General features: G+C 33.6%; 1 protein-coding gene across 4 annotated transcripts in view; it reads right to left on the bottom strand.

Moving 5' to 3' along the window:
• The window catches only part of LOC141549279 (uncharacterized), a 165,652-nt gene that overhangs the window by 130,683 nt on the left and 19,999 nt on the right, over window positions 1-14,970 (bottom strand). Inside the window, exon 1 of one of the 4 annotated variants that reach the window (XM_074278707.1) lies at window positions 9,593-9,841. The exons of 1 other annotated variant lie outside the window; for it this stretch is intronic. The gene's annotated coding sequence lies outside the window, so the exon portion shown is untranslated. Of the gene's footprint in view, window positions 1-9,592; window positions 9,842-14,970 lie in introns of those variants that run through there. 2 more of the 4 variants (XM_074278709.1, XM_074278710.1) reach the window with 2 other exon arrangements.

Below are 14,970 nucleotides of genomic sequence, written 5' to 3'. Positions count from 1 at the left end.
TTTTCAAAGTTGTTCCTTAAAAATATTGATTTTACTGTATTAATTACTTTTCTTGTTTTGCTTACTTCATTCTATATCAGTTCATGAGTTTTTCCATAACTTTCTGAAATCACTTCTTTTCTCATTTTTATAGTATTATAGTATCTCATTATATTAATATACTACAACTTTTTCACTCATTGCAAAACTGTAGGATCCCTTTAGTTTTTAGTTTGCCATCATGAAAATACAACATTTTTATATCTTTGGGATATTTTCCTTTTTTCTTTGACCTCTTTTGAGTATATGCCTAGCAGAGATATAGCTAGGTGAAAGGGTATCCATTGCTTAGAAACATTTTTTATAATTCTAAAATGTTATCCAGAATAACTGTACTCATTCAAAAATTCCCTAATAGTGCCTCAGTTTGTTAAGTCATTGATTTTCCTACACAATTTGTCACATTTGCCTCCTTTGGTTCACTAATAGAGTCAGCACCATTGTTCTTGCCTTCATTACCTCTCCTAAACTAGTTCAATGGCCTCCACACTAGACTCCTGCATGCCAGTCTCACCATTCTCTAATTTTACTCTCTAAATATTTGCCAAAATAATTTTCCTAAAACATTAGTTTGATTATGTCACTCAATTTAACACCTCTAAGGGTTTCCTATTATTTCTAACTGGAATAAAGTAAAATTTCTTGGCTTATTTTTTTAAGTGAAAAATTTTCGTGTTTTATTACTTTTATTTCTGAATATATCCTACCCCTAACCAGTGAGCTATCTCTTGTACTTCTCAAGAAACCTCCAAGAAAGAGGTGGACATTTGCTAGGATTTATAAATCTAGAATAGCCTAAGGTTTATAGTGAAGTCTTCCTTCTCACAGCCTCTATTTCCCACTATTTGTTGGCTTCATGGTCTTTGGTCACTTTAAAGTACCCAAGTTAGCAATTGCATAAGGAAAGCTGGTTTTTTGTTTGTTTGTTTGTTTTGTTTTTATTTTATTTTTGTTTGTTTGTTTGTTTTTGTTTTTACAAATAATAGGCTCTTAGAAAGGTTACAATGGGCCCAGAGTACACTGGAGTACAAAGGTCCTTTAATATCTTCAGCACCTTTGCCAATCTAGGACATTAGAATCCTATCTTAGTACTAAAAGACATTTCTTTCCCAGTTGCCAAATTTCCTCTTTAAGTTGCTGCTGTAGGATCACTCTTTGATCTTCCTGACAAACAAACTCTTTTCCTCTTAGCTTTTGGCAACTGCCAATTCATGACAATAGAAATAACTATACCTTACCAAACTACGTAGTATATAGAGGCACATAGAAGAAGAGCCAGAGTAACTGAGGCAAGATAGAGAATAGAGAGTTTTAAATATTTTATTTGAAAGGGAGAGATTGTGCTGGGGGCAAAACAGGATCCATGTTGCCCCCACGGCTGAATAAGTCTCAAAGTATCCAATAAATGAAAAATTCCATGGATTTTATAGGGCTCCAGTAATCAGCAGAACAAAGGAGGGTGGGGTTAGAGTTCTGGTGAGCAGGAACTTCTAGGAACAGACCATAATTGAGTTCTGACATGTTGGGGGTAAGGATCATAAATCCTGATAACTTGGGAGGCTATGAGCCAGGATGTCTGGTTCAGAGAGTCCCACCATTTGCAGTTTATGGTTCTATGGAATGCTAGTAGTCAGGGTTAGTTATCTCTGTCCTAATTTATATCAGTTCTAATGGTCAGGAAGGGGGTTTCCATCGAGGTAGAACAATTTAGAGAAACTGAGGCAGAACAATTAAAGGAAACTATGGCATAACACTTCTTGCCAATTAGGACTTCTATTGTATAAGAGGTTTGAAGGAGTTACCAGGAAATCCCCTTTAGAAACTATTCTTTAAGCCTAAAATCTAATGTAGTTTACTAAACATAAACAAGCACAGATCAGAAGTAACAGGTAAAACAACTTATTAATGATAATGATAAGCAAACATTTATACAATGTCTTAACTTTTCAAAGCAATTTACATATATTACCTAATATGATTCTCATGACTGCTTTGAATTAAGTGCTATTAGTTTCTCTAAAAATGAAAAATTAGAGGCTGTCAGAAGTTAAATAACTTACTCGGGGCCACATAGTTTCCAAATGTCTGAAGAAGGACTTGAACCCTGTTCCCTCTGCCTCCAAGTGTGGTTCTTTTTCCAATATACCACCTAACTGCTTCAATTTAATTCATCAAAACCTTAATTTTATTATATAGACTGGTTACATTCTCTCACAATAATAGATAGAACAAATACCTATTAAAATTATCTCCAATTGTTTCAGTCATACGCTCAAAATCATGATGAAGCTTAAAAGTATAGCTGTTTTAAAAACTACCAATGGATGGCTTAGAAATGGTAACTATAACATGTATCCAGCATCCAAGCTGGTTCAATATGGTGATGAATTATTTTCCAAATCATAATTCTTTAGATCATTTTGTACTCACCTAGAGTTTCCTCTGAGATCATCAGAATAAAACCTTCTTCGACATGGGGTCAGGAATTCAGGGTCTAACACATCTCCCAGGATACATCAGTGATTACCTGTAACTATCAGGTGTCTCTGCCCTAAGGCCACCAGGATCAACGCACCCTTAGTTATGCTGCACTTGAACTGATTCTTCAACTAACCCTATTTTGTTCATATACCTAGTAATAAGTGGTAGCTCTGATCCAAAGGGCCCAAAATAATTAGATCATCTCCAATAGATCCATGACATACCAAGTCAATTAATCCACAATAACCAAAACTTCAGGATATGTTTATCTTCTTTGAGATTTCAATGGTATTTCTCAGTGATCTCTTCAAATATTCCCCAAAATCTTTCATTTGATCATTTAAACACACTCCCAAGAAAGAATAATCCATAATACCAAATAACTGTTCATCACCCTACCAAAACATCCAGTTGAAGGGATAAATAATCTCCTTATAATACTATAAAACCAACTGTTGCCCCTCAGTTTGTTATTATGGATTGTTTCCTTTTAAATATTGTGTATGTGATGCAGGAATAACAAATACATATTTATGAGTATAAATAATAGAGTTATACTTTAAAAGATGATGGATATGAAGAATTCAGAGAAAACTTTTATGGATACAAAATGAAGGAAGTAGAATGAGAAGGATACTTTTCATAGCAAATACAATATTGCAAATTAAAATATTGGGCTCCTCAGCTCTGATTGAATGCAAAAACCAATCTTGATTCCAGAGAACAGATGAAAAGACAGATCTACCCTCTCACCATAGCAACTTTGGAGCCTTAAGGCACAGAATGTGCATGCACTGTCAGATTCAGTCACTGTATTGGTTTGTTTTGCTAAACAGTTTTTTATTTCTTACAAGAAGCAAAGAGTGGAGAAAAGTTACCAATCAAAATAACTATAGATTAAATACAAAAAGCGGTAATAAAATATTTAAAAGTATATTAAGAAAGAGAATACTAATTAGAACATGATTAATTATACATACTCTTTTAGAGAAAAAATATAATTCAAAAGACAGAAAATTATCCAGTATCACCATTCTTGGAGTTTGAAATTTCATAGATAAAGCACTGATTTCTTTTTGTACAATAATAAAAATGTTATTGCTTTCTAATGTGTGGAAGGAGTGACAACCATAACATAAATTCAGAACATAATGCCTTATAATTTACTAAAGATTTTGGTTTTCCTTACTTCAAAAGCTTAAATAATTCAAAAAAGAATCGATAAAATGATAAGCTGAAGGATGTAATTTTCAATCTCTCAATATGATATATGGTGACAATTTAGCTAATAATTGTAGAATATATTTCTTTAAATTAAATTCATATATAAAGCCAAGTTGCCATATATAGTCTACAGAGCCTGTGAAATCATGGAAATTTAAACTCTGAATAGATTTAGAAGTTGCTTCAATTCAACTAAATTTTCAATTTTTCACAAATATCAATAAATCTAAAAGGTATAATAATATGCTTGATCTAGTTCAGGGTCATATTTCTCCAACAAATATTTTAAAATTCATGATTATAGTTAATTGACCTTATATGACTGAGATCTTCCTGTATGTCAACTTATTTTTTAAACCATTAAATCAGAATAAGCAATTTGATAAAATCCATGAGCAGACATTTTGTTGACACAATCACCTTGTAGGCTTTTCACCTCTACCAATCTAATTGCCCTCAGAAGAAAAAGAAGATCCTTATTACTATATATTATGCTGTGCAATAAAATACATATATATTTCTAAAGGCAAAAGGATCCTTAATATCTCCTCTTTTCTTTCTTCATCTTAATTTTGTTTGAGGTTTAATAGGCAGCTGTCCAGTGTTTTCTGATATGGACAGTTCAACAAAACTGTCCTCACTGACACCTGTCATTCCACCTATAGACCCAGGACTGGAAATCTTGTTTTTAGCTAAAGAGGTAAATGTGTTCTCATGTGCATGTGGAGATGTCAGTGCTGCAGCTTTACCAAAACCTAGAGGGGTTGGAATAAATTTAGAGCTGTTTTTTTTTCCTTAGGAACAACTCTAATTTTATCAGTCAAAAAGCATTTGTTAACAGCCTACTGTGTGCTAAACACTTGAAATCATTTTTCAAAATTTTCTGAAATCTAAAATTATCCCATTTGATATAAAAACAGGTAGAAAGCATCTTAATATTCAATGATGGATTGACTAAATACTTAGCAATTTATCTGACTCCCCAAATTAACTGAAATAATAAACTTAAAATGTAAATCTAAAACTCTACTCATAGATGAATTAGAAATAGCAACTGCAACATTGTAATAGCACCCCAAACCCTAGATTTACATAGATGAAATTCAATTCTAGGAGAGGACTATTCAATCTATCTCTGGCTTATTTTGTGCCCACCCAAGTTTATCTGATACAATTTATGTGTAGGTATTCACTGATATGGGGACAGGTATTAAGGTGTAAAAAAATCTCCTAACCCACATGAATCAGAGCACATGGAATTTCAAAGTAACTGCTCTCAAGGCTATCATGATCAAACCACTCTTGGTTTTCCTTATGTTCAAGGCTAATCCATTGTCTATCAATTAGCTTCCTGCCATACATAGCTTGTCATACAAATAAAGCTTTCAAACCATTAAATTTGTTGTTTTGCCCTAATAATGGTGAAGGGATAGTTTCTGCTAGATTGAGATCTTAAAGAAAATACAAATTACTTAAATATTAGGCACTGACTATATGCCAGGTAGTGTACAAAGTGATGGGTATGAAAATACAAAAAAGAAAAGAAACAAAGAAAGGAAAAAGAGACCCCATATTTGTGCTCAAGTAGTTCATAAACTTGTAGAAAAGACAAGACACAAAAGAAAGATGAAGAGGGAGAGAAAGGTGCCTTTTTCAGCAGCATGATGCAGTCCAGTTCAAAGAAGAGTAATTGGTGAAGAAATGCAGAGATGGCTGGTCTGTGAGCACTCTTTAAATGTAGTATTTGAGAGGAGATATTTACTCTGCTTTCCTACCCTCTAATTAGAGGGGCAGAAGATATATGAGCATCAATAATGTTGCAGTCTCAAAGGATGAGTTTCCTGATGATGAGGTTTTCCTGGGACCATGATGGTCTAGTCCAGGTGGAGTCTAGTCCAGAAGACTGCAGCTGATGGGAAATGAAGAGGCAACAAGCTCGGGAGCTCTCTCAAATCCAGCCAAGCTTTTTTATAGGACCAAAGCTAAGAATGGTTATTTCATTTTTAAATGTAATTTTAAAATGTAAAAACCATTCTTGGCTTTGGTCCTACCAAAAAAAATTTTGGATTTAGCCCAGAGACTACAATTTTCCCTAGACTAACAAAATAATGTGGCCACCTAGAGACCTGGAATTAAAGAATAAAAGACCATTTATTGAGAACCACAGAGCACTTTGTACTTCTGTTCAACAAGATGAAGTTTCATAATCACTAAGGTAAATCTAATGCCCCCCAAATCTTATTCTTCTTCTTGAAAAGGATATCCAGTTTGAGGATAACAGCTGATAGCTAAGTTTTCCACAAGGCAGGATTCTAGTAAGAACCATTGAGTTCTCACATGCCCATTCTCTGCAAAGATAAAAGAGGCAACATTGAGCCTGGAGAACAGTCTGGCTGGGAGATTGAGTAGAGACGGCATTCTGGAAGGATAACTTAGAGACAACCGGACCTTTACAATTTGGCACCCAATGTGGGGCTTGAAACACTATGGTGTTTTGTCCTGAGATACAACAGTATTACTCTTCAAATCTAGAGTGTCAAAGTGAGGCTATTCATAATATATTAAATTCCAATTAGACTTGTAAATGTTCTAGCTGTTATCTTTATTAAACCTAACCAGATCTAGAAACAAATTGGTGTCTGAAAAAAAAACATAGAAAAGAAGAAATATATTTTATAGAGATAGAATAACTGCAGCTAAATCCTTGGGACTATACATCAAGAAGCCTAACAAGGTAACAGTCTTATGAATTATAACTGAACATCTCTAAATCTAGAAGTACTTACTGAGCACTTCTCCTATACAAACTTCCAATCCATAGTAGGGCTCGAAACCTGACATACGTATCTGTGTTTGGGATTCAAAGGACTCCTCTCCCCTTGCTTCATTAGAGTAATACTTGTTGTATCTCAGGACAAAACACTATAGTGTTTTAAGCCCCACATTGGGCGCCAAATTGTACCGGTCATCTCTAAATTATCCTTCCAGAATGCCATCTCAACTCAATCTCCCAGCCAGACTGTTCTCCAGGCTCAATGTTGCCTCTTTTATCCTCGAAGAGAATGGACATGTAAGAACTCAATGGGGCCTGGGGAAATACTTCAACCAATGAACTTGCTCTAAAGGTGCAAACTTCTTTAAACATGTAAACTCCTCCTCAGAAGTCCAAAAGTGTAAACTCCCCCTAAAGGCCAGAAATAAAGGTGTGAATTCTGAGCTAGAGAATTACCCAGATAACCTGAGTTCTCACTTTGTAATCCTAACAAGAACCAGGGAATAGTTACTAGGAAATTATTGTGATATTTAAAAGGCACCAATTAAACAATGTTTAAAAGTTTAAAGCAAAAATAATAAAGGAGAGAGAACATTTCTTATGAAAGGGAGGGAAAAGAGGTTTGGCAGAGATTACAAGGAAACTTTTAAGTGATGAGAAGAATGTGGTCCAATGAATAAACTTTGCACTTCAATATAAGCATTTTTATTCCTAGGGTTTAAATATGTTCCCTTTCTCTTAAACATGATTATTTCTTCAAATTCTTTCACACCCTAAGAAGACCAATTTTAGGAATCTTACTTTGTTGAACAAGTATTTTGGATTCCCTAATTTAGCTTCTATAACTTCTACGGTTCTATAGCTTCTATGGTTATTAGCAGTAACCTGGTGATTCTCCAGTTGTGTGATACCAGAGAGGAAGTGCTTTCTTATAGTAAGAAAGGACCAAAAAAATTAGCTCTCTTCTTTTAACTTTGAGAAATTCTACACTCAGCTACTTCTGAACATGAAAGAAGAGAGCCTAAAACATTTTACTGAACTGAATATATTTGTTAAGAGTAAGTGGTTTTTAAAAATTCATTTATCTCTTTTAATCCTAATAGTTTCAAGGACATTACTGCTTCCTCAGAAAGTTTAAGAGAGTAAAGTTGCCAGCAATTCAGCTTATGAAATGTAAGATTCAAGAAGTTCCACTTTGCCTCAAAATCTGAATGTGTAGGTAACAACTCAGGTGAACTTTTTAGCACTAGCACAGCTGTTCATCAAACAGGAACACTGTGCTATTTTAGAATTTAGGAAGCACTTTTATGAGCTGTTGTTGAATCTGAATGTCTCCCACTAGGAACACTTTAGAATGAGGAAACTGCACAAAAATTCAATCTTCACCTAGTTTTATAGTTCCAGCAAAAGCAGTATGCAAAATGTTCCAATGCTCAATGAACGCATGTAGACTATTTGGTATTCTTCTTGAAGTGAATCCCAGACCCCAGACCTGGAGTATATCTTCCTAGACACCACTGATTAATTTTTACAAGTTTACTTAAGTAATTCCAGTGACACCTGTTTATTGGGTGGGATTTTTCAAGAGCAAATGACAGTCGGAGTTTGTTCAATCCTTGTTTACCCACAGATACAACCAGAAAAGAATATTGAGTTCTTCTCAAGACTTTTGGATTGACTTTTCTCCCCTCTCTCCTCTCCATTTGTTTTGGAATGAATGAATTTCTTTTCATTCCCATCATGCTCATCATAGCTAACATCAAAACTATTCATGTGTACCTTGTAATTTACTTATCAATATTGGAAGAGCAAATTAAGCTAATAACTTTGTCCTATAATCTGTCACTTATACCCACATTTCTCTGTGCTATCCCCTTGTACAATGGAAATTATCTCCTTCGCCATGTGTTGCCAAAAATTTTGACTCATTGTTTTAATTATTTTGAAGCTCCTGGTATTTCTCATGCATTTTAAAGATGATATAAGAAGCACAAGGAAAAATCCCTTTTCCCAAGATAAACAGTTCTGGTGATTCTAGTACCAGTGTCTTTAAAATCTAAAATAAACTCAGTAACATAGACAAATGAATTTTGGATTTTATAAATCTTTCTTTTACCTATATCACCACTAACTTTCCAAAACTAATTTAAATATCCTACTTGAAGTAAGAAGATAAGGATTAAAATCCCAGGTCTGTCATCTTTAGACACATTTTTTTCTGAATCACAAATTCATATTTCTCAAAGTGTGAATGATTATCACCCACCTTGTGAGGAAAATAGTTTGTAAGCCATAACGTATTACATAAGTTTATTCTGTATAGCCCCTAGCATAGTGAAAAGAGGAAGGAAGGAATTTGAAGTTATAAGATCAGCTCTAATTCCAGCTCCTCCACTTCACTACCAAGGTGACTGGACAAGTCACTTCACATTTGTGTAACTCAGTTTCCTTATTTGGAAATTTTAATTCAACCTAAAACACATTTGTCAAGTGCCTCATATAATAGGCACTGTGCTGAGGATGCAAAATACAAAAATAAGGGAATTGGAGTAGATGTTCTCTGTATGTCCTTTCTATGATTATCCTACAGGAAAAAAAAAACACTTTAAAAAGTATAAAATAATTTTAAAAGCCCTCACATTAAAAGGCCCTGACACAACTTTCCATTGGTACAAAAAAACACTAAAAATGTGTAGACTCAAAATTAGAAACAGAAAAGGCCTATTAGGTAAAAAATTAATTTGTCTATAAAGAGAATAATTCATCCATGAACAGAAATAAAGCCCTGTATTTTTAGCATCATTATAAAATATATTAAAGAAATCAATAGTTTTGTTGGCATTTTGGAGGTGATTTTAATATTTTCAAAAATAAAAGATTATATCTTTTGGTCATTTAAAAATGAAGTGATTGAGTATCTTTCAGTTATCTGTATCAAATGAAAATTATATATGCTATTTTTCACAAATTATTATTTTTAAAACTTAAATTTTTTTGATACTTCCCTTACTTCACCATTCCTCAACATACATGCTCACATACCCCCAGAAAAGTGAATAGAAATGCCAACATTACCCGAGTGAACTTGATTCTTTTCATTGTAAGGAAGAAATGGGCCACTTAGGTACAGAGGGAAAAAGGGGATTTCTTTATATTCTTAGTTTTCCAAGCTCTCCTCTCTAGTAGGTGTAAACCTGCTGCTGCTGAATGATGACCAAGTTTCTCTGTCACAAACCCCTAGTCTGCATATATACCTCCCAATAGCTCAGGTTTCCCTTCCCCCACCCTGACCCTCCCCACCCATCCTATCACAATGGAGAATATAATGAAGTCAGAGAATGTGATTATATCATCTCTCCAACAGCATTTCTCCTCCAGCTTGGGGAAAGGTGCTGTACACTGTTCCTCTGGCTTAAGCCCCCAGACTAACACAATAGGGGTTTGGATCAGTTATTAAGCATTTATTAAACTATTGATTAATCTGTGCCAGACACTGTGGTAAGTGCTAGGGATGATAAAAGAGGCAAAAAAGTCTTTGCTTTTTGTAGTTCAAGAAGCTCATATTCAAATGGGAAAATTATAGCTGGACAAGTTATGTACATATATGTGTGTGTGTATATATCTAAATGTGTGTGTATATATATATATATATGTATGTGTATATATATACACATACATACAAGATATATACATACAAAATAAAAGATATTTATATGTGTATGTGTGTATATATGTATGTATGCGTGTATATGTATACACACACAAACACACACATATGAATGAATATAGTATAAGTGAAAGAGGTAACCTTAGAGGAAAAATTCTACATTCTGAGTGCCAGGAATACCAACCAGGAAAACAAAATTATGGGGGAAAGAGAAGCTGGATACAGTATCAGTACACCCATTATAAACAAGTATTTGTTATCTTTTATTTATTCCCCTCTGATATTTGGGTAAAATGTTAATAAAAGTGTAGTGGAAGTGATGGTTGCCTTGAAGCTAAAATCCCTTAAGATTTTAGATGCTATCAAAAAGACTACACATCCCATACCATGAATGCTATACAACTGCTTTTTTACTTTAAATTGAAAATCTGGCAGTATGGGAGTTGGGAGAGCAATTTTTAACATTCTGTAACAGCATCAAAGTGGAAGAACTTTGGGATAAATATCTCAAAACATCATAACTCATGTCACAAAATGCCCCTATTTATAAACCTGGAGGGAAAAAAAGTTGTGCCTGGAATAATCCTTCTACATATTGCTTTTGTGCTAGAGACAAGATAAGTTATACACAAGATAAGTTATACAGCATAGAACAGGCACATTTTTGTCTTCCCAAAACTAACTTCCTCAGCACTTTGAGACCACATGCAATAATAAATTGAAATAAAATTTATTTGGTCCATCTCCCACTAATCAGGAATAGAAAATGCTCAAATATTTTGTCTTACAGTAAAGTTAGTTTTGGGTGACACATTGATGGGCAGGCTTTCAAGGGGAAAAAAAAATCAACTGGTAAAATTTATTTCTTAGGCAATTCTCTTAAGAGCTTTTCAAAAGGAGTGAATACCCCAGATTCAACTTCAGCAGCATCTTAAATGTATCATTTTGTTTGTTAGCAAAGAAATCAGGGTTAAATGACTTGTGCCAGGGCATACAGCTGGTGTCAATTGACTGAATCAGATTTGAACTCAGGTCTTCCTGACTCACAACTTAGCTACTTCTGAAATGTGTTTCAAATCAGAGCTATTTGAAAATTCTACATCATACCCTTTCAGACATTTGAACAAAACAAATGCAGCTTTCCCCTAACTTTTCTTGGATCTTTTGGTCTTTGCTACTGTCAGAAATGGAGGAAATAGCTGTGGATAGAATATTCAATGGGAACTGAGTGACTTGACCTTCTACAGTTTATATTGAAAAAGCAAAATGTCATTCATATTATATAGCCACTGGGTTTTTATGAACATTTTCTGTATTTTGCTTTCTACTCATTCTTATCCAATGGTTTCTGTCCCTTAGAATACTAACAGGTTTAGGTCTCCTATTCAAAAAATTACTCAATGTATTTTCTTCTATCTCTGTCTGTCTGCCTGTCTCTGCATATCTGTCTGTCTGTCTCTCATTCTTAACTGACAAACAATGTAGAGTGGTTAATATTCACGGCCTCTTTCTATATTCTCACTTCTCAGTTCCTTGCAATCTAACTTCCAACCCCACTATTTTATTGAATATGCTTTCTCCCAAGGTTAATCATTTCTCTTTTTCATCAAATCCAGAATCTCATATTCAGTTCTCATCCTCCTTGTCTCTCCTGCAGAATATAACCATCTTAGCTTTATACTATTCTCTTTTCCCTTAGCTGACATGAAGCTGTTTCCTCAAGGTTTTTTTTTCCCCCTACTATTCTGAGTGCTTCTTTGCTATCAGTAAAGGATGCTTTTGCTACCTGCTCATAGTTAGTGTATTAAAAATTAAATGGGTCTTTTACCCTAGATTAGAGCACTTACAAAAAACTCTATCTTGCTTTGTCTACCTAAATATAACCCTTCTCAATTGTCCCAGGACACCTTGAAGTAGTTCAGTGTAGATAGAGCCAATTGCTTTAGTTATGATTTTATGTCTTTTTTCTTTTCCTGAATCTAGAAAAAAACAGATCTGAGGGTGGTAGAGAGGCAAAAAAATAAATAAATAAAAACCTCTTCTCATATAATTTTTTAAAGAATCAGAGAATTTTAGAGTTACAAAGGCTTCAGCAGCCACCTAGTCTAATCTATATCTGAAAAAGAAGCCCCATTTTAGCAAATATACTTAATAAGTTTTCTTTCTGCTTTTAGTCGAAAATTTCCAGTGACAAAAATATCATTACTTCCACAAGGCATCTCATTTTACTTTTGGAGTAGTCTGTTTGGCTAGGAAGGCTTCACTTACATTAAAGCTAAAATTTTCTCTTTATCACTTCTATCTATTGTTTCTAGTTTTTCCTTTTGATGACCAACAAGAATCTAAGTTTGCTCATATGATCAGTTGGGACAGGAACTGGAGATATAAAAGATATATAAAATAAATATAGAAAAAGGAAGAGATAGAATCAGACAATGTTTTAGAAACAGCATATGAGTTCTTGTCAAAAATCAACCTATCTTTTTTTTTAATCAAACATGTCTTTGATGACATCTTTTATTCCATTTCTTCTAAATCATTATTTGCTAACTCTGCATTGACTTCTAAGACATTTGTTTTTAATTCTCCCGAGTACAATCACCTAAGAGTAAAAGAAGAAAATTCATATTATAAATGAGGGCCTTGTTTCATAGAGATGTCTATGTTCATTTAAGAAATTTGCAATTTCCCAAAAACTAATGTAATTCTCCTATTTAATTCTAGGCACAACTCATTATCCATCTGGAGTCTGTGTGTGTATATATTTTTAATATATGCACACATATATATGCATATATATATATATACATACATGTGTGTATATATAACATATTCAGTTCTATACATATATACATATACCTGTATGTTTATACCAATATTTAGATGTGCATATATAAACTCTACAATAGAGAGCTTGATTCTGATGACCTGGTGACATTATTTGAATGGCGAATGTACATTTGCCACTTTTTTATGGTGAATTCATATGGCAATCAGAAGGAACTATACAGGGATATTCTCAAGGTCTATCTGAAGAATTTTGGAATCAATTGTGTGACATGGAAGACACTGATTTATGACTTTCCAGTATAATGTGCCCACATCAAAGAAAGTGTTAGGTTCTTTGGCAAAGCAGAATTTACGTAGCTCAAAAGAAATTTAGAGACATTTTCACTCCAAAGGTTTATATGGACTATTTGTTCCTGTTACATGGTAGAGCTTTTTGAACTATTGGTCTGATCAGACACATTTGGAAATGTGATCTTGACTCCAACATTGGGATGTCATTTTGGCACTCTTTGAGGGTGATAAAGAGGAACTTCTAGAGAACTTAACCATCTGTAGGGTTTCCCAATTCAACTTGTTCTCTATATTGAATTTTCTCTGTGAAAGTGGTAAGCATCTTTGGCATGAATATAATTTCCTTCTATCTTCTTCATTTCATTTATATAAAGAATTTCAAGATTTATATGATTGAAACTCTCTTGTACATTAAAAATTCTCACATTTAGAGTACTGACATCAAGGTTAAAATTTGTAACAATTTCTGACAATTTATCTCCATCATTATGGAAGCAAAAAAGAGCTCAAAGGGACTGAGAACAATTTTGTATTTTTTCTGGTACCATACCTGTTTCTAGCAATGTAATACCAACTAGAGCTTGTTCTACTTGGCAAAAATTTCAAGAATCCAGAGTTTCCTCCGTGAGAGGATGAGTCATAAAAGTGGGACTAATTTAAAAGTCAAAACAAAAAGAAATGGCCATTTCCAAATTGCTTCCTAGATAATGGTAGGCAGGACAATTTCTAAGTTGGGTTTCATTTGTAGGTTACCCATCTAACAAATTACCTCTCTATCCCATACATGAGCTGTTGTTCTTTATTTAATTTCATCCATAAAACCACAATTAGAAATTACATAGAGGATGTTGATTGCTTGGCTGATTCAAGTATTTCAAACTAGATATAGCAATTGGAGAATTCTCTCTCCATGACTGGCTCTATCTTTCACTCCTCTCCTGTAATCTCTAGTGATGAACAAGCCACAAGAATTATTTGACTCAACTCATCAAATCATCTATTTGCTGAGTATTTAGTTGAAGGAATGAGCAAAATCTTAGCCAATGAGAGAGTAAAGATTAGGTCCCTTTTAGTTCTGGATCTAAAAATTTTAAGAGGAATCAAAAATTCGCCTCATTTATAAAGACAATCATTAAATTTCAGTGATAGTTTTGCCAGAAATGAGTGTGAAATAATTTTTTTAAAATTCCAAATCACACATTATTTTTAGCTATAATATAAAATGTAAATGAAAGAATGAATTTGAAAATAATATATCAAAAAACAAGAAACATTATTTTTTCCTCATTAAACTCTTTGGTGACCCCATTTGGGATCTTCTTTGCAAAGATAGAAGTAGTTTGCCATTTCCTTCTTCAGCTGATTTTACAGATGAGGAAACTAAGATAAAGAGGGTTAAGTGACTTGTCCAGAGTCATACAACTAGTGAATATCTGAAGCCAGATTTGACCTTTCTATAAAAAGTCATATTGTGAAAGAAAACAGATCTCTCACTCTAACAACAATAAAACCTTCAAAAAATAAAGTTAAAAAATGAAAGAATATATTTTAATCTATATTCAGACATAATTCCTTCTTGGGCTAAGGATAGGACTTTTCAATATAAGTTCTTCAGAATAGTCATGGATCATTGTAAATCCTATGACATTATTATTACTTTGTATATAGTACATTCCACTCTACTTGAGTTCATGAAGGACTTTCC

Source organism: Sminthopsis crassicaudata, chromosome 1, assembly GCF_048593235.1.
Source record: "Sminthopsis crassicaudata isolate SCR6 chromosome 1, ASM4859323v1, whole genome shotgun sequence".
Taxonomy (NCBI): domain Eukaryota; kingdom Metazoa; phylum Chordata; class Mammalia; order Dasyuromorphia; family Dasyuridae; genus Sminthopsis; species Sminthopsis crassicaudata.
This window is presented reverse-complemented; position numbering and strand designations above follow the sequence as displayed.